This window comes from Equus asinus, chromosome 24 (assembly GCF_041296235.1).
Source record: "Equus asinus isolate D_3611 breed Donkey chromosome 24, EquAss-T2T_v2, whole genome shotgun sequence".
Taxonomy (NCBI): Eukaryota; Metazoa; Chordata; class Mammalia; order Perissodactyla; family Equidae; genus Equus; species Equus asinus.
In genome coordinates, this window is record NC_091813.1 from 62,070,991 (window position 1) to 62,090,380 (window position 19,390).

Here is a 19,390-nt window from a genome sequence, read left to right on the forward strand (position 1 = left end):
TATCTTCCCTAGTGCCTACCATGGTGAATGACAATGATCCCCAGTTCTGATGGGATCCCTGTCATGAGAGTCTGGCAGGGCGAGGACAGTGCAGGCTTTGGAGTCCCACATTCCTGCCACTCGCTGCATGCAGACCCTTGGGCAAACTCTCCAACCTCTCTGAACACCCCTTTCCTTACTTTTAAAATGAAATAATAACAACTACCTTGCAAGGCTGGTATGAGGATTGGAAATAATTTAGGTAAAGGGCCAAATACTACACAGTAGATACTCAATAAACGAGGATCATGATTCGAAAAGGAAACAAGACTGTGAGTGCCTCAGGTCCAGAGAAATGAAGCAATTACATGAGCGGCTGTAGTACAAGCTGTGGGCTCCTAGACAGCAGGGTCTGCTCCTTCCTCTCATTCATGAGCTGGGGGCTCCACCCACTGTGCTTCACATTAAAGAGCAACAGAAAAAAAAAATAACATGTACCAAAATGTTGACGTAACTATCTCCAGGCACTGGTTTTATAGGCAATTTATTGTTCTTTTTATGTGTGTTTTTCAACATTAAATTTTCTGGACTGAACAAATATTATGAAAGTTATGCTAAATGCATTCAATATCTCCCCATAATTTTGGAGCCCCAACCCCCATTACATATTCTAAGTAGAAGTTACATTAACAATTGTCTCTTTTTTCACTTGACTTTACATCTATCTACTTATCCTCTCATACTTTGTCCAAGTTTCCTCCTCATGGACTTATGCTTAGATATAGTAATTTCTTCTAGACTGAAACAAGAACAGTTTTTATTAAAATTCCCCTTAAATTCGACTCCAAAATATTGCCTCAGAATTTCATTTGCAACCACAGTGAGCGTTGATGTTGGATATTAAGTTCAAACTTTCTCTAGCCTAAAACCAACTTTAAAAAAAGGAAGTAAACCTAAGAAATCCCATGTTTTAAAGGATGTCTCATCATTATGACATTCATACTTTCTCATGTGTCAGGTGTCTACAGCCACTTGCAGCTTTACTATTTTAAATATTCTTTAATATATTATTCAAGCTTACAAGTAGAAGATAGAGAAATCCCTCAATTCACAACAGAAGAGGCAAGAGCGTGCCCATTGAAAGGAAGATCACAGATCATAGGTAACTTTTCCCTCCCTTCTGGCAGAGGACCTTCACACTAACGATGGATGATGGCACCTGCTCATAATTTAAAAAGAAAATAAAGTTCCAGAAGAAAGGGTTACATTGGTGAGTAAATTATTTGGAAAATGTCTTACGCCACCTACTTTACATCAAAAGGAAAATCATCCAGACGCAGTTAAAAAAAAAGAATGCGAAGTCATAACTTCTATTTTTTTAATGCCCTCTCTGCACTGAGCCCTTCCCCACAGCTCCCCTCTATGGGCTGCCCACCAAACACACCCTTCGCTCCTTCATCCCATCTGCCTGCATCACCAAGAAACCACGTTCTCCCCAAAGGCCTATCATCTCCCTCCCTTCCACAGAGATTTAACCTCTTCAGCCTTCCTGGACTCACAAGAAGGGGCTGGTTTCCACCCACTTCTCAGCCTGAGGCTGTCAGCTTTTAACTCTCCCCAGTATAGAAAACCTACCTTTTCAAATCACAACATTCATGGAGCCACAGTATTTTGGAGATATGAAGAGTTAGGAACCTTGGACATCATCCAGTTAAGTGGATCTTAACCTTAACAGACTTGCCCTTAACATAATACATATTTTACCATGCCTACTTTTACCACACTGAAGTGAAATTGAGATAATTTATCTCCACATAATTTTAACAAGATATATATGTGTATGTACATAGGCTCTTTATTTTAATATTAAGGAGAAATAAAGGAAAATAACAATATTATGTTTTTTAATAAGTGAATGAATGCATGGGCACTAAAAACAATAAGGAAGTAGTCAACTGCTTATATGTACTTAAAACAAGTGAGTTTAGATTTGGAGAAAAACAAGATTAGAAAATATTCCACATAAGAAATACAGAAAACAAGAGAACAAAGGGACAGGTGGTGCGTGGAATTAAATATCTGAGTTAAGATAAGCAGAGAGGAGACATTTTCACTTGGCATCCTTCAGGAATGCCAACTGGGTCATTCCAAAGTCACGAAGGATACCAGACAATTCTTTGTTTGACAGGACTGTCCTGAAACCATAGGATATCTAACACAATGGGAACCTACCCTGCAAACAACGAGACAACATCAAACACTCCACAAATTTCCAAAATGCCCTTGAGAGGACGATGCTGCCCCACTGAGAAGCACTGGCTCAGTTCAACTCTCTTCATCCTCATTCTGCCTTTGAGAACAGAGGCCCTGACAGGCTCAGGGATTATACTCACAGCAGGTTACTGACGATGACACAGGTGGTTTCAGAAACAAGTCTCGTGATCCACACACACACACATACAGACACTTCTTCCCCTCCCCTCTCTCGTACTCCTGGGCAGATTTTTCACCCCTGCCCTCTGCAATCATCTCCCTTAGAATGTGGACATCCGTGTCACTTTGACTCCACACCTCCTCGGTCCTTCTTCCTTAATTGTGTATGCTAACTTGTCTCTGTTGCATATCAAGTCTCATTAACATGGTCCCAGCCTGAGCCTTATTAACTCCAATCACAAAGATCTCTAATTCAGCATTCCCCTTCTTGAACCACAACCAACCTCCTTCCAGTCTTTGGGACCTTCCAGTTTCCAACCAGCCCATCATGTCAGCTGCTCCTTCCCACATCTCACTCTCTCAGGACCCAGGAGAACTCATTCAACACTGCTCCCTCAGCACAGGCCATCATATGTATCTTGAGTCTTGGATTACACCCCACTGTCGGCTTATTACTTAGTCCTTACAGCACAGAAGTGTAGAGTATGTTAAATTCCATGCAGAAGCAGACCTGTGATATTTCATATTCATCAGCTACCATATAATTCTATTCAGTGTAGTTCCTTCTAGTGGCTTGAAAAGGTCTTTCAATAGCTGTCCCAAAACTGCTGAGCCAATCCCTGATTCAATCCACCCACAGAATAAATGACTTTGCTTTTATCATAATCAGGCAATAAGATATGAAGATGCCCCTTCCAGTAATGTCTCTGTTCATGCTCTATGTCTGAGTGGAATGTCTTCTTTCTGAAAAACCAAGTTTTATCTTTCCTTCAAAATCCAGTTCCTGTTAACATCCTCAGTAAAGATTTCAAGCTCTTGGTCCATATTGATCTGACTTCTCAAATTATTAATAATGATAGATTTGCAGAGAAGAAAAATCTTTAGATTTCCTAGCCAAATCATTATATTTTACAGATGAAGAAACTGGGACTCAGGAGTAGAAACAGTCTCTGGTCATAGAACTGGTTATTTGCAGACAACGCTGCAACTGAAACATCTCCTTTTCCACCCAGTTTCTTTTAAATACAGCAGTGAGTAATTCAATAACATTTTAAAAACCAGAAAAAATGGTTTTCTTTAAAAATATGCTTGGATAAATGTTAAAAAGATAATTCTACTATGCTTCATATTGTCATTTATTCAATACTTAACAATGGAGTTTATTTATTTTGGTGAGGAGGATTGGCCCTGAGCTAACATCTGAGCCAATCTTCCTCTATTTTATGTGGGATGCCACCATAGCGTAGCTTGACAAGTGGTGCTAGGTCCACGCCCAGGATCCAAACCTGCAAACCCCAGGCCGCCAAAGTAGAGTGCACAAACTTAACCACTATGCCACCAGGCTGGCCCCCAAAATAGAAATGTTTTCATTTGCTATATATTTTCATACTACATGGAAATTTAATGCAAATATCCAGTTCCAATTTCCCTTGCTCATTCCAATTTTTTTCAAGTCAAACCATCTCCAGCTTTCCAGTACAATACAGCCGTGCCAAAAAATCTTAAAGGAAGTAGCCAAATGAATGACTCAAATGAAGCTTTTTAATTTTACAGCATTTTGGTTTCAAAGCAGGTTTATTTTACAAGTGTTTTTCTTCTTTATTTTATGACTATATAGCAAGGTTGGAGTAAAAAAAAAATCACAGTATTTAATCTGAAATCATTTCTTAAATTTCTAAAGTGTGCCTTCCATGTCTTTGTTAATTAGTCAGCAATGACTCACACACTCTTTAAACTCACAATACCCGTCTCCTTGCAATTTTTCAGCCCTCAGTCATCTAGGTGGTAAACATCTTGAATGACCAGATGAGATTACTTTCGTTCTTTTCAGGAACTTATTTTTACTTTTGTTTCTTTTAAAGTAACATACCATCGCTGACTCCTTTTTAATGGTATCTGAAGAAAAGACGACACAAAATCCAGAAGACCAACTCATCTCAGACCGACAGGTACACAACTATGCTGAACGCACTTCACCAGCCTAGAAAATCTGATGTTCCTATCCTCTCAAGGACGTCTATTCTTTGAAGCGATTTTATGCACTATTTTAAACACAATCAAAATGTGGAAAAGGAAAGTTGATATTCTCCCAAAGCCACTTGACCAAATGAAAAAAATCAGGAAAGGTTTCAAAGATACTGGCTCAAAGTTCATTTTCTGAATCTCCAGACCTACAGAATAGTTCACACACACACAGACACATACACAGATACACACACACTCCTCTCTTTGAAAAAGGTGTTAGTCACTGATCTGTTTTTAGCTTCTTCCCAACTTTGCCTCAAGCTTTTAATCTCCCCATCATTTAGGAAATATACCATATTGAAATATTTTATAAACTGTCTAAAAATTTCAATTAACTATTTTTATCTACATGAAATGTGTTCAGTGAAATTCTCATTATTACAACCATTCAATATTGAATCAAACTAGCGTAAGATGTCAGCTAGGCAGGTGAGAGACACGAAGGTCTGTAATATCTATCTATGACTTAAAGGAGAACGGCCATAGGCTGCCTGGCTGGCTCTATCATTAACCATGTAATCTTGAATATGTCACTTATCTCTCTAGCCTACTTCCTTCCTTGTAAATCAAGGGAGTAGAGCATATGAACATAGTATCAGTTTAAGTTTTAAAAGTCTATGGCTCTAGGAAATTACAAATAATATAAAAATGTAACATGCTTAAATGAAGAAAATGTTTTTTCTTAAATATATATATATACATATATATAGTTGACCCCTCAATAGAGGCATTGCCTTAGAGCTAAACTATGAATCCCTTTTGTTTATAACATCAGCTCATTATCATATATTAAGTGTGGCCAATTGAATCTATAAAGAATTCACAAGTTTTATTTTTATAAGGTGTCACTTCTACTTTTCTTTTTAAAAAGTTTGACAAAATTGCTAGTAAGAGCAAAATGGCCAAGAGAGAAGACAACAACAATAAGGAGGATACCAGTAGCTTGTACTCAGCTCTCACCAACAGCCAGGAACTTGTTTCGACATTTGCACAGGTGATTTTGCATTTTCTCCTCACAACAACTGCACTACACTGATTCGTCAGTTGAGAAGAGTGACAAAGTGCTTAAGCACCTTGTTAAGGTCATACCGTAAGTAGGAGAGCTGGACCTGGACTCCAGGCAACACACTGTCAGCTGACACAGATGGCTAACTCTGTCACCTCATAACCTCTCATTAAGAGGCCAAGTGGCACTATAAAGGTTAGTTCAATCTGACACTAACCAGCTCCATAATCCTGGAAGTCATTTCCACATCTACAATGAGAGTGGATGTTCGAGCAGCTGTAGCATTCCGCTATCTGGTGCTGTAATCTGGAAAGTTCACAGACATCTGAAAAGACTGGTATTGATCTCTGGAGCAACTCTCATAGCACAGCCACCCGCCCTTTGCCCTACTTTGTATAAACAGATCTATAACCAAGGAAGCAGCCTTGGTACCCAGCCCTAGGAGATTATGAGAAAGCATTTCAGAAGGAATAAGAAGCAGAGACTTAATTGTTTTTCCCCTACCCTTATTCCTTGGAAGATACATGTAATCACTTCCCTTCCCTATGTCCCTATGACTACCTGTGCTGCCAATCAAATAGCTCTCAATTCCAGACCCGCTCCCACTCTAAGTTCAACCAATAGCCACCTCACACCACCCCACTACACTCCACCCTACTCAGTGCTTGCCCACAGTTGGAGGAGCAATTGTATCCATATAAGAGTTGATCAATAAGAGGCCAAAGACCTTCTCTTTTTTTTTGGTGAGAAGATTGGCTCTGAACTAACATCTATGCCAATCTTCCTCTATTTTCTATGTGGGGTGCCACCACAGCATGGCTTGACAAGTGGTGTGTAGGTCTGTGCCTGGGACCCAAACCTGTGAACCTTGGGCCACTGAAGCAGAACACACAAACTTAACCACTGTGCCACCGGGCCAGCCCCAGCCAGAAATCATTTTTACTGACAGCTCTTATTTCTGCTGAAGATATAAAACAGATGCCCTGCAAAAGAACCTGGTTAGTGTCACCAGGGTCAAGCACTTGAAGTAGCATATCAAGCCTCAGACTGATTCTTCCCTGGCTATTTTCCAGATGAGGCTATTGAAAGTTGAGAGAATGAGGAGAGCAGATGAAGCCAAGCTTCCTCACATCTGACACAGCTGGTCAGTGTTTCTGTAGAATGTGGGAAAGCAATAAAGCAAATGTGGCAAAAGCAGTCAATGTCTTCTTACAAGTGAAAGTGGTAAAGACTGTTACTTCCGCTTTCTGACCACCCATAAAGGTTAAGTGACCTCCATGAGCTGCAGAGGGGGCAACAGGTCAAATATCACCACTAGAACCCACATCAGTGGGTATTCCATTAAATAAGGCTCAAGGTATTTAGTGGTTGAACATTTGCAAGTGTATAAAACCACCAAACCATCCAAAATCAACCACTGACTCTCTAAGGAGGGGTGTCAGGGCCCTGGAGGTGGTTTAGGAGCTCTCACACCCTTAGCATCTCCAAAGTTAGACCTCATGCTAAAAAACATTCCTTTTCTATCCTTTTTGAAGATGGAATGAAAAGACTCTGCCTAACCATGGAACTCAATATAAATATTATACTTTGCAGAGCTTCCATATTAGACGGTTGCAGTAATACTCTTTAAAATGCCTGAAAATTAGATGCATGCAGCAGGCACTTCCCTGAACAACACTCATCAGGGATTTCAGGTTCTTTTCCTTCCATCACCAGCTGGAGGTGCGTAACCTTGAACAGCAAGCCAGTGGATGTTCATCGGTGATTCTGGATTCTGCTCCTGGGATAATAACACCACTGAATTTTTATACCCTTGAACCTAGATAAGTAAATCACAAAGCCTGATCTAAAACTGTAAATTAAGAGAGACTGTCAGGGTCCTGGTGTTAAAAGACAAGTTTAAATAAAACGTTGCTTTTCTTGACTAATATATTCTTCACTGCTCTTTTTAGTTGTTCATAAAAATCATACTTGCTTATGATTATGAGTAACTAGGTTTAGCCAGTTTAGTGAACTCTTATTTTCACTAAGCATGACAATGTAACGTTCTGGCTCTAAAAGAAATAAGACACTCTTTTAAAGCATTCGGATTCTACTTCTTGGTCAGACTAGACTTACATGTGCTATTCGTCAAACTCCTAGAGCTGTCCTAAAATTGAATGTTGATGCCTGGAGAATATTCAGTGACAGACACAAAATAACAATGGTTGAAATATTTCTCAGAATTTTGTCACCACTAAGAGTACATGGAAAGGCTCCCTGGACACACATTCCCAATCTTCTTCTCTTGCACCAACGCCATTCACAAGTCTTTTCTTCCTATCACTATGTTCTCCTTGTCTTTGCAAAAAACTTTGCTCCTAAACTTCACCACTTCCACCACTGGCCAGGATGAAAACTTCCCACCCAGAAACGCTACTACTATCAAAGCTCTGAGTAATTCTAAATGTGTGAAGGGGAAAGGGAATGCAAAACAGCAATAACTGAAAGGTAAAAAATCAACTTGTGCATTGGGTGTCAACCACATTTTCTTTACTAATTATGCTTCACGTTTCCCCAAAGTGGAATTAAATCTGTTAGTGCAAGAAAATGGAAAGGTGATTTTGCGCAAACAAGAATGCCAGCTCATCCTGGGGACGGGCAGCCTTCAAGCTGGGGTTTTTCAAACTGTGCCCCCCAGAACCCCAGGGATCCATATGGGTAGGCCCTTTTGGGTCTCTGAGCAATGTTTACACAAAACACAAAATAAAATCCGACCTCACATCTCTGCACACATATCTGAACCAACCTAAAAGTATCATTGATGAGAAGGTAGCAGTTCTCCCTTAATCTTTTTCTAAATCCAGGGTGACATATTTGCACTCAAGAAAAACCGTATAGGTGAAGACATCACTCAGACATTCATACACAACACACTGAACAGATGCCCAGCAAAGTGCAGGAGCCGCTGATTAAATTCATGCAATGTACAAATATTTATTATTACCTGTTCTGCACCAGTCTCTCTTCCAGGCACTGGGGATACAACACCCAACAGAACAGACAATAGGGGCCGGCCCGGTGGCGCAGCGGTTAAGTGCGCACGTTCAGCTTCTCGGCAGCCCAGGGTTTCCCGGTTCGGATCCCGGGTGCGGACATGGCACCGTTTGGCATGCCATGCTATGGAAGGCGTCTCACATATAAAGTAGAGTAAGATGGGCACAGATGTTAGCTCAAGGCCAGGCTTCCTCAGCAAAAAGAGGACTGACAGCAGTTAGCTCAGGGCTAATCTTCCTCAAAAAAAAAAAAAAAAGGAACAGACAATAGCCCCTGCCCTCTGCAGACATAGCAACTAGATACAAAGTAGTTTAGAAACAAAACAGCTATAAAAAGCATCTGGGGAAACATTGTAGAAACGTTAATACAGATTGCATATTAGACCATAATTATTTTTGGTGTGATAATGGTAGAGTACAGTGGCTTTCAAACTTGTCTGCACTGTGGAATCTCCCAGGGACCTTCAAACAAAAAAACAAAACTGATGCCTCTGACTCATTGGGGCATTTAGATTTAATTAGTGTAGAGTGTGGCCTGAGCTTTGGAATTCTAAATTTTTAAAATTAACACTTTGAATCCAGATGTAAGATTTATGTGTATTCATCACCCCATTTTTAAACATTTCTAAGTGCTAAAATTTTTCACAAGAAAAGTTGGGGAAACAAAATCAATTATCTTGTTCGCTTGATTGTCTAAGACAGGATATTGTCCCAAGTACAAAATTCAGCAATTCACGAGCAGAAAACTACATTCAGATGGTGAGGCATGTTTCAGAATTCACCAAATAGCTTAATTTCAACTTATTAAAATGATTTTACTATGAACTTTTTGCTTCAATGCTTATTTAAAAAGGTTTTCAAAAGTAGCAGTCCAAAATCATCGTATCTCTGAAAGAACAGTGCCTCCCTGACATTATTCTGAAGATCATCTGCCTCTGGAGAATGCTGCCAGCTCAGGATGCATTTGGATTTTATCTATACTGAGGCTAAAAACACACTTTAAAGTACAATTTAAAATAAATCCTTAACATACATTTGATTTGCCTCTTTCTCCTAAAGAAGTAACAAAACATTGCAATTAATATTATGTAATCAGTCTATTCTAGCACCATCTGTCATCTGGACAGTTATTATTCATAAGGGAAATTGTCGTTATTATTCATTATATCTCACCAACTTGATTTTTTTTCTGGCAAGAATATAAAAAAGAAGAGTGAGAAATATAGCTGGAAAAGCAGATTGGAGCCCTGATTTGAAAAATATTCATACTTAAGCGTGCAGTCATTTGGAAAATATTTACTAAGACCCTACTATGTGCCAAGAAATGTGGCTGCAATTATAAACAAGCCAACCAGAATGCCAAATTTACAGTCATGTTGGGCAAACAGACAAACATGCATGACACAGAGTGTTGCTTTTGGAAAGTTGATGATCAGAATCAAACCAGATCAGATTTGTATTAAAAGCGTATATTATGCACAAGTAAATAAAAGGCGATTCTTTCCAAAACTTAAATTTCATGGCATAGTCCTCCTGACCAAGTTGCTTTCCATTTCGTTTTTACTGCCCTTCCCTTGTGTATTGGTTTCATGTTTCCGCAAATTACTACAAACTTGGTGGCTTAAAATAACAACAATTTATTCTCTCACAGTTCTAGAGCCTAGAAGTTCAAAATGAGGATCGCTGGTGGCAAGGTGTCAATAGAGCCATATTCCCTCCAGAGCTTCCTAGGGGATCCATTCCTTGCCTTATCCAGCATCTGTTGGTATCATCATGCCATTGTTTGTGGCCACATGACTCCAATCTCTGCCTCCATTTTCACATGCCTTCTCCTCTGTGTGAGTAAAGTCTCCTCTAACTCTCATAAAGATGACTGTGATTGCATTTGGGGTCCAACTAGATAATCCAGGATAATCTCCCATCTCAAGATTCTTAACCTAACCGCATCTCCAAACATCCTTTGTTCAAATAAGATACCATTCACAGATTCCAGGGATCAGGACCTTAAGTCTTTGGGAGTCATTATCAGACTACCACACCCACACAGAAGGCCCTAAGAGTGACAAGGACAACAGCAGAAAAGCCAACTGGACTAAAGCAGAGCATCTGTAGTTCTGCTCCAATCACATCTGAAGAGTTTATCTACTTCTGTACAGCTCCCCTTACTCCTCTGCTCTATTCATTTGTGGATGGTGAGAATTTAATTAAATGAGATTGGAAAGCACCGTACAAACTCAAAGTAATGTTACTTTTTTTCTCTCTTCTGCTTCCTCAGTCATAACCTCCAAGTTTCATGCAGAAAAGCTCCTGGAACTTTCACTTGCCCATTTCAGGACTCTGGCTTGATTTTTCACTATACTACAGGGAGAAAGAGCCTAACAAAGTCATCAAGGCAGCCCAACACGCTGCCAGTTCACAGGAGTCTGTAGGACCAGAGGTGAACCTGGGCAAGGCCAAAGCCTCGTTGGGTAGAACTCTGGAGCTAGAACCATTCCGGGCCCTAGAACTGAAAAAATGACACGGCACTCACCCTGGGAACATTCTAGTTCGAGTGACTTTGATTATTAGAAAAGTCAGTCTTGGCCAGAGATACTAAGAAGTTCTAAGGCCAAAACTATATGGACAAGAAGAGTGGTATAGAGAAACCTCAAGATTTCCAGTCAAAACACTGAGGAACTGTTGTGCCTTCGTACTTGAGCAATTACAACAGTGGAGGTGAGGCCAAATCTTTCCTTTCTTGACCAAACCTTTTGAGTAGAACCATAACCTAGGCCATCACAATCCTGACTCGCCTAGTTCTCTAGTCGCCTGGATATGGAGAATTGTTGCTACTCTAGAATCCATTAAGCTAGTGATCCTTTGTTAAAATTCTCATTCAGAAGTATTTCTTAATATTATGACTACTCTAAAAACAAAACATCCTCATGAAGAAAAGTTAACATGAATCAATAATTGCTTATATACAAACTCCATCTACTTTCTTCCCATTCCCAGATCTGCACTAACATATAAATTCAATCCTCAGCCTCTCAGGCAAGAATAACAATACCGCCTTATATGCTATGATGCCATTATAAGTATAGTTCCATTTTATATGAGCTATTAACATTTTTTGCTTTCATAAATAGAATAAATAAAAATTCATTTCTCATTGCTGCATTGGCTTAAAATACAGCAACATGAAAGCAAATGCAAAATAAAAAAACAAACTAAAATCCCCAAGATGTTAGCTAGGGGTTGTCTGATATACAGCAAGCACTGTGAGACAGTCCAAATACATAAAACACTGACTTTCACCTTCTTGTTTTCCAAGAACATGGCAAACAAGCTCACGGGTTAGGCAATCTCTTATCTCCTCTACCTCATTTATTGGCTTGCCTTCAGGCAGCAGATGTTCCAGGCAGCTACATAATACATCAATTCTTTCCACCACCTCATCAAGCCATATCCTCCCACCATGGTGAAAAGCCCACATTTTCTTGTAGAATTCTTTTTAACTTATTAAGTTTATAATGCAACAGTTGTGCCAATAGGACACACTGTAATTACAGAATCATAGAATTTTTAAAAAGTAGAGTCACTGAAGATTCAGTGTATGAAAGCAGACATTGCATCAATCCCCATCACACTTTCTGGAGAAAAGTCATTCCACCTCTCCCCCCACCTCCCTAACTTTGGCTGAACCAAGGAAAGGACAATATTGGTGTCGATAAGTATGAAGACATGCCAGGGTCACAAAAGAGATAACTCCAGCTTTAGAATGTAAAATAATCCATGTGATGTCTCTTTGCCAAGCCAGAATACTGATATGACGCTGAAGGACACTAGCCTCATTTCCACAAGGCCTCCGGCTAGTTTCCCTTTCTGGGCCAGTCCCCAAAGCAAAAGATGAGGTCTTACAGCCAAGCAGCAACACAGGAATCAAACCACAGCTGCTCCCAACACAGGTTGCAAATGAAATGTCCTCATCGACAACCAGGAGGCATTGTCTGTGGGTAGTTGTTGAACCGTGGATTTCTGACACTGGTGTTAGAGAGTCAAATTCTTTCATTCTATTTGGGTAAAAATAAACTAATACGTTGGAGATACAAAGAAAAATTATTATGTCCCCAAACACTGTCATATAATCAGCAATCATGTGTTGACTGTTCACAGCATGCTTGGCATTAACTTGATGTTCAAATTTGGGGATAAGTAAAGAAAACAACATGTTCAGTTCTTTTATGGTTTATATTCTAAGATGGATACGATAAATGTACACAGGTGGCTGAGAACAAGGGACCACACAATAAAATCCAAAGAGAATGTGTTTTTTTGAAAAAAATCATACACAATGCATTTTTATCAAAGAAAAATATGCTCCTAATAACGCGTTTTTATCAAAGGACATAGCTTGATAATATTACTATCTCCTATTGGCTGTTCTAGTTCTTTCTCCTCCTTCTGCCTCTCTTTTCCTTTATCACTGCCACGGTTTAAAGTAATTACTGCCAGATTTACATACTCCAGGAAAAATTTCTTTTTAAAAAATTTGGGGTGGATGGAATCAACACAGAGTTGCAAACTTTCTATTTGCCAAATAAGGGCCTTTTTTAAAAAATGAAAAACTATTTACTCGCACTAGCTTCAATTCATTAAAGACACTTGATTACACAAAAGACTATGTCATCACATTTATTCAAGTATAAACCACCAATATCAGATCCTTTCATATTTGATTAGAAGTGTGAATTATGGAGCAAGAAGAATAGGAAATAAAAAACAGGAGGAAAGAAAAACCATAGTGGGTCAAAAATAAATAGACGTTGAAGATAGCCAAGACTTTCCTTATTTCACAATTTTCACTAGGGTCAGCCCAATTTACCTTTAGCAATGCAATAACAAGAACCAAGGTGTGTCTTTTGTCTCTTTGCCTTGCACGGAGTTGACGAGGTGAAGGAGGACACCATCAAGAATCTTAAAATGATGTAGGGATAACTAGAAAGTAATACAGAGGTGTTACTATGGGAGAGTTTTTCTAAGAACAAGACGGTGAGAAAACACTTGTGAGAAAATTACTTTTTAAAGTGTGGATTGAAAAGACAAGAAGTTAGAGGCCAAGAAACAGACACTGACAGCATAAGATGGTTGAAGGGCAGCTTAGGGTGGCAGTCGTTGAAAAATAAAGTACAGATGTGAGAAATTCTAGGGAGAAAAAAATAACAAAGCTCAATAGCGCGCTCCTCGAGCAGGCCTGGGGAGAGAGATGTCAGCGATGACTCAGATGTCATGAGTGGAGAACAGGCAGGCCAGCGGCAGGACTGCCAGTGACCCAGAGGAAGCAGAAGAGGAAATGATGCATGAGATAGCTAAGAAACACTATAAATAGTTACATATCTGTGGTTTCTCCAGCAAAAATGCATGCATGAAACATTCTGTATTCGACATGTTGGTTAAAATTTAACTGGGAGAACAACAGCATATTAACAACACAAATTGTTTCTTTAAGATAGTATTTCTAGGAACGTGTAAAACTACTGAAGGAAAGCAAAATTCATTAGTGGCTAGCTGTGGAGTAGTCACATAAGTGACCTTTATTTCCTGCTTTGTACTTTTATTTATTTTTCCAAAATTTCTCTAACGAGAATGCTATTTTGTTGGTAGTATTTTTGAAATTTCATAACTGAATATGTTAGAATGTTGTGTGTTAGTCTGTAAGTTTCACAGACACACAGACACACACACGACACGCGTCCACCTACTTTAAGCATAATGGAGCTCTGAGCACAGGTCGGGCACTGCAAACCATCACTAACATATCCAGAGGAAACTCATGAGGATCATTGTGGTCTGCCATCTGGTGACTTTCACATATTTGACATGTATCAGAAGTACATACATTGACCATACTTCAGCCAAAGTGAATCATAAAAGCCAAGAAATTTCAGCCCCAAAAACAAGTTATTTAGCCTAAAGCCTACCACTGCCAAGGACCAATAGCACAAGGAATTTTTCACTGGGATCTGTAAAGAATGCTTCTAGAATTATAGAAGATATCAGTACTAAGATTTCTAATAGTAAATAAGGCCCTTCATGGTCGTCAAGAAGTGGAATGGGTACTTCTGAACTAAACTGGGCAAATCCAGGTCCAAGTTCACTGAAATAGAGAATGATTACTATTCCTACCTCACACTCAGGCTGTGGACGGTGAACACAGTGCAGCCATTAAGAGAACAGGGTTTTGAACCCAGCGCTACTACTTTCCTAGTGTGTCACCTTGAGCAAGTTTTCTTAACCTTTGTGCCTCATTTCCCTGATTGCAAAATAGAGATAATAATTATCCCTCCCTTCACAGTACTGTGAAGGATATAGAAATCAATATTCAAATAGAGGCTATTGAAAAGCCCATAGATAGTGCTGGGCAAATACAGGCACTGTGTAAAGCTTAGCTATTATTATATATATTTTTCATCATAAAGTGAGATGCTGAAAAAGCCCAGCCTTTTCAAAAATTATACTTAAATGCAACCATAAACTAATCACGTTGGTGACCATTTGATACAGTTTTACCAGACTCAAATCTACAAAGTTGGGTTTTTTCCTTCCCACTTCCTCTTATCCACCCACATGACCTACGTGCAAAGATTAATATAGCTGATACTCGAGTTCCTCAAGAATAATGACAGCCCGAGAGTGAGCGAGAGCTGCATGGTTTTTTCCTCTCTGTATCATGCTCTTCCTTGCTCAAGCCTAGGAAACCAAGGAAACTTCTTTACTCAACAATCCAGTGTGTTGGCAACAACTTTCAAAATCAAAAGCAAGTTGACTCACTGTAAAAAGAAAAAGTCTGTACTAAAGGAAAATTAAATAAATAGATATTTTACAAAAGGCTATAATAACTAGATCTCCCACAGTGTGAGACAGCCTCTTGGAATCCAACTGTGAGTATTTCCTCAAGTCACCTCTCTGGACAAAGAATCTTCCCAGCAGGGCAACGTGCCAGCACAAATACTCTCACTAGTGCCAAACCCCACTACAGTGGCCGGCTTCTGTCTGCCTCAGCCACATGGTCATCGGCACTGCCCTCTGCAGGCCGGGCTGCTCATCTCCTAGATGGCTTGTCTTTTTTCCAGCCATTCACAAAGGCTCCCTATGCACTCTACACACGATTATCAGAGAGCCCTAGAGAGCTCACCCTACCCTCTAATCTGGCCAATGACAGTAGTGTCAAGCCTAGCACTCCATCAGTAAGACACCAGGTCAAAGGTCCTCTCTTAGGTAAGCTGACAAATGCCAGAGGCTTACCCAGAATTCCCTTGGCCCCTCACAGGAAGCTAATTTCTCCCAAGTTCAGCCTCTTCCCTGGGATACCAAGAAAGCCAACCACCTGGATATTCAAGAGAAATATGGGCCAAGAGCTTCCAGACTCCTCAGAAGTATTTATACAGACTCCTGGCTTTCTCCAGATTCATATTTCTTTCAGAAGTCAGGGCAGTCACCTAGTCAACTTTCACTGAATTCTCTCCCTAAATAAGCCCAGAGTTTCACTGCTTCGGGACATGAGTTGGCTGCAGGCACTGAGCAGGGATTCTGCTCCCTTGTTAGGGACCGGTTTCTATGTACCACAGCCTCAGGACTTGCAACTCTGGTTCGCAGGTCTCAAAGAAACTGTAAACGACCACATTTTCTAACCTTCCAAGTTACTGCAAACGGTAGAAACTACAAATGTTAGCTCTGGATCTACTAAGGGTTTGAGGACCTACTGACAGAGCGCGTAGCTGTAACCTCACCCGCATAGAGTTAAGAAAGAGTTTTCTGCTGTCCAGAGCTGGCAAGCCATAACCTCTTCCCTCTCCTCAGGCACCAAGGAGGACTCATCAGGATGCCCGAGTCAGGCTCAAAGCCCACCAACGTCAGCCTGGCCTGAAAACGCTCCTTTTATTCTCTTCCCTGAACATGGGAAGGAGATAGGTGAGCATCTTTGTTCTAGGAAGGCAGACTTCAATATAGGAAATGAGCTTACAGGAAGCTACTTACATTTCATACAAAAAGCCACCCTTTCTTCCAACCACATCTTTACCTGCGCTGACCATCTCCCTGCCTGTCTCTGGATTCACTCACAGATGTATGGTGAACTGAGCTCATCACAGGGCAGACGGGCAGAGACGATCTCAGCCAGCATAAGAAATTCAGTAAGGACCAAGCACTTCTTTAGTCATTTGCAACAGACCTGCATGCTTTACATAGTTTACCTCATTTAATCCTCACACCACCAGGGAGGCAACAGAGAAGTTTAGTAACTTGCCCAAGGTCACATAACTAGTAAGTGCTGGATCCAGGAAATGAAACCATGCTGTCTCCCCATCCAGAGCCCCCTCTTTTCAGCACAATGCCATTCCATTACACCTGTCCCAGTTCACCAGATCCAATGGTCCATGATGGATCAGCTGGGTATTCAGAAAAGTGGGCAGGTCACAGCAGACAATGATTGACAGAAATTCCAAACCTTCAGTCCCAACTCTTAAAGATTGACCTTTAAGTCTTACTACAAATTGGCCTCAAGCTCCCTTCCAGGCTTTCCTTCCTCCTCTCTAAGCATCCTGTCCTCTAGCCCAATTAGAATCCAGCTAGAATTAAGCCTACCTGAGCCTTTCTCTCCTCAGAATGTGTTTACCTTCTTTCCCCAAAGGTGAATCCTACCCAACCACTCCAACAAGATGAAACTTGACACTTTCTCCGGTCCTTAGTTGAATGTAAGATGTCTTTCCTCTGCAAATACCCATAGCAGGGTTGTTGATTTTTTTTAACTTCTATTATAGTAACTGTTACTTCCTGTCCTGTATCACAGATATGTGACACACCTCATCAAACTTAGTAGAAATTTGAAAACTCCTTACAGGGGTTTATCTCTGAATAGCATAGTGTGCCTAGCATAGGACAGAATATTAAGTTTCTACTCAACAAACTTGAAGGAATTAACATAGTAACAGCTGTTTTTGTTTTTTGGTTTTTTTTTTTTAAAGATCTCTTATCCTTGACAGCTACAACACTGGGTAATGAAAACAAATACAGCTGCTACCAGCAACTATGATTCCATTGTTTGGAGATTCAGCAGACTGATTCTAATGCACTGGATCTAACTATTGTCTAATATAAAAATCTCTATTTTCTTTCTACCTCCTTGAGAATCTCAATGCCACAAGGCCAAGAAGAGACAGATTCTAAGTAATTCCTTACCATCCAAAAATGTATGTGCTGTACTTCTTTTTTGTCTGGAATGTATTGAACAAGCTGAACCAAGGGGGCTAATTTTAAATCTCTAGAGGAATAAAGAGTTGCTACCACTAACAATCACTCCCCAGCCAGGCCGCTGAGGCCTCATCAGCAACTTGGGAACAAACTTATCCATCTCTAGCAGGAAAGACAACAAGGAGAAACCGGAAAGGCAACACTCCTCCTCTCAGATGAAGACGGGAGCATCCCCCAGGGAGGAGAAATGGGCAGCTACTGTTTCTGCATTTGAAAACCTCACCAGAGTGGTTTGATGAAAGACACAAGAATGATAATCCACTTATACACTATTTCTGTATTAAGCGGTCTTTTTGGCATAGTTTTAGAAATCATTGTAAGTGTGAAGGCAAAATACATACATTTAGCCACCTATTTCTCTCATCCCTCAGAAAAATCATACATTTTTCCATTTGCTTTTCATGGGGACCTGAGAAACAGCATCCTTGCAAAAACAATCCTTTCTATCCCTCCCTCATTCCTGGCATCCCAGCCTTCAAATTCCCATTCTGAGTTCCGAAACTACAAAGAAGTTTTGACTAGTTTGACTTACTTGATATTTAATTTTAAAAGGGGGATAGTTAATTTCTGTTTTAAAATAATTACATAAATTAAATTATGAACCTAATGCTATCAACAAGAAAACATACAATTGCTTTGTCTAAATAGTTCATTTATAACATTTTATTCATCACAAAATCAATACAAACTTCCTACTCATGTAAACCCATATATATGTGTGTATGTGAAATGATTTGTATGGAAATTATAGGTAAAAATGAACCAAATGACTTATTTATAAAGTACCAATATTATCTTCATATATGTGCAGTGCCTACAGTGGTACATGCCAAGAAAATGAATGAAACCACTGCTGAACTAAGGACATACACATTAGATATAGTCCTACAAGTGCCATACTTAAAATGGCAAACTCTTAAATATCTAATGTTTAAACAAAAGTGGTAGATTTTACCCTAATTCAAGTCATCTATCATTAGATAACAACACACAAATTCTCCAAATGGAAAATGGTTCATGTTCTAAATATAATAAAACATGATAACTCAGATAATAAAAAACAGTTGATGGTTGACATTACTCACAGGTACAATTTTACAATCTATAGATAAGGCTCATTTTCAAACAGATCAGTAATACTGCCCTTATTTACCCCTTATCTAAGATGTCATGCAAACCAAATACTAAATAATGTAAATATTCACTTTGAAAATATTCTTGCATAGAGAAGAGGATACTTATCAATAATACAGCATTATGTAGATTCGTAGCATTTAATATTCCTCTCAAAGAGAAGGAAAACATTTCATACCACAATTTCATGAGCTTAACAACACATGTCACAATTTAGAAGATTCATGAGGGACCAAATAAATCTTATATGCTTTCATAATATTTGGAAGTTTTCTTAAAAATCTCTGAAATTGAAATTCACTTCAGTGCTATCATCTTTGATTGAATACAAACTGCTTTTGACTTACTGAAAAAAGATGCTAGTGGTATGCAAAAACACGGCATAAGAATTGCTTTACATCTTGGTCATTTATATATTGGGCTCAGTTTACGCAGTCCTTTGATGAGTAATATAAGGCATGTTATATTACTGCAAAAAATCCACACAATT

At 39.5% G+C, this 19,390-nt stretch overlaps 1 protein-coding gene across 7 annotated transcripts in view; it reads right to left on the bottom strand.

Annotated features, from left to right (window-relative positions):
* ARHGAP18 (Rho GTPase activating protein 18) overlaps nucleotides 1–19,390 on the bottom strand; it is a 176,698-nt gene that overhangs the window by 80,643 nt on the left and 76,665 nt on the right. The window contains exon 1 of one of the 7 annotated variants that reach the window (XM_070496435.1): nucleotides 17,101–17,245. The exons of the other annotated variants lie outside the window; for them this stretch is intronic. The gene's annotated coding sequence lies outside the window, so the exon portion shown is untranslated. Of the gene's footprint in view, nucleotides 1–17,100; nucleotides 17,246–19,390 lie in introns of those variants that run through there. 7 annotated transcript variants of the gene reach the window in all.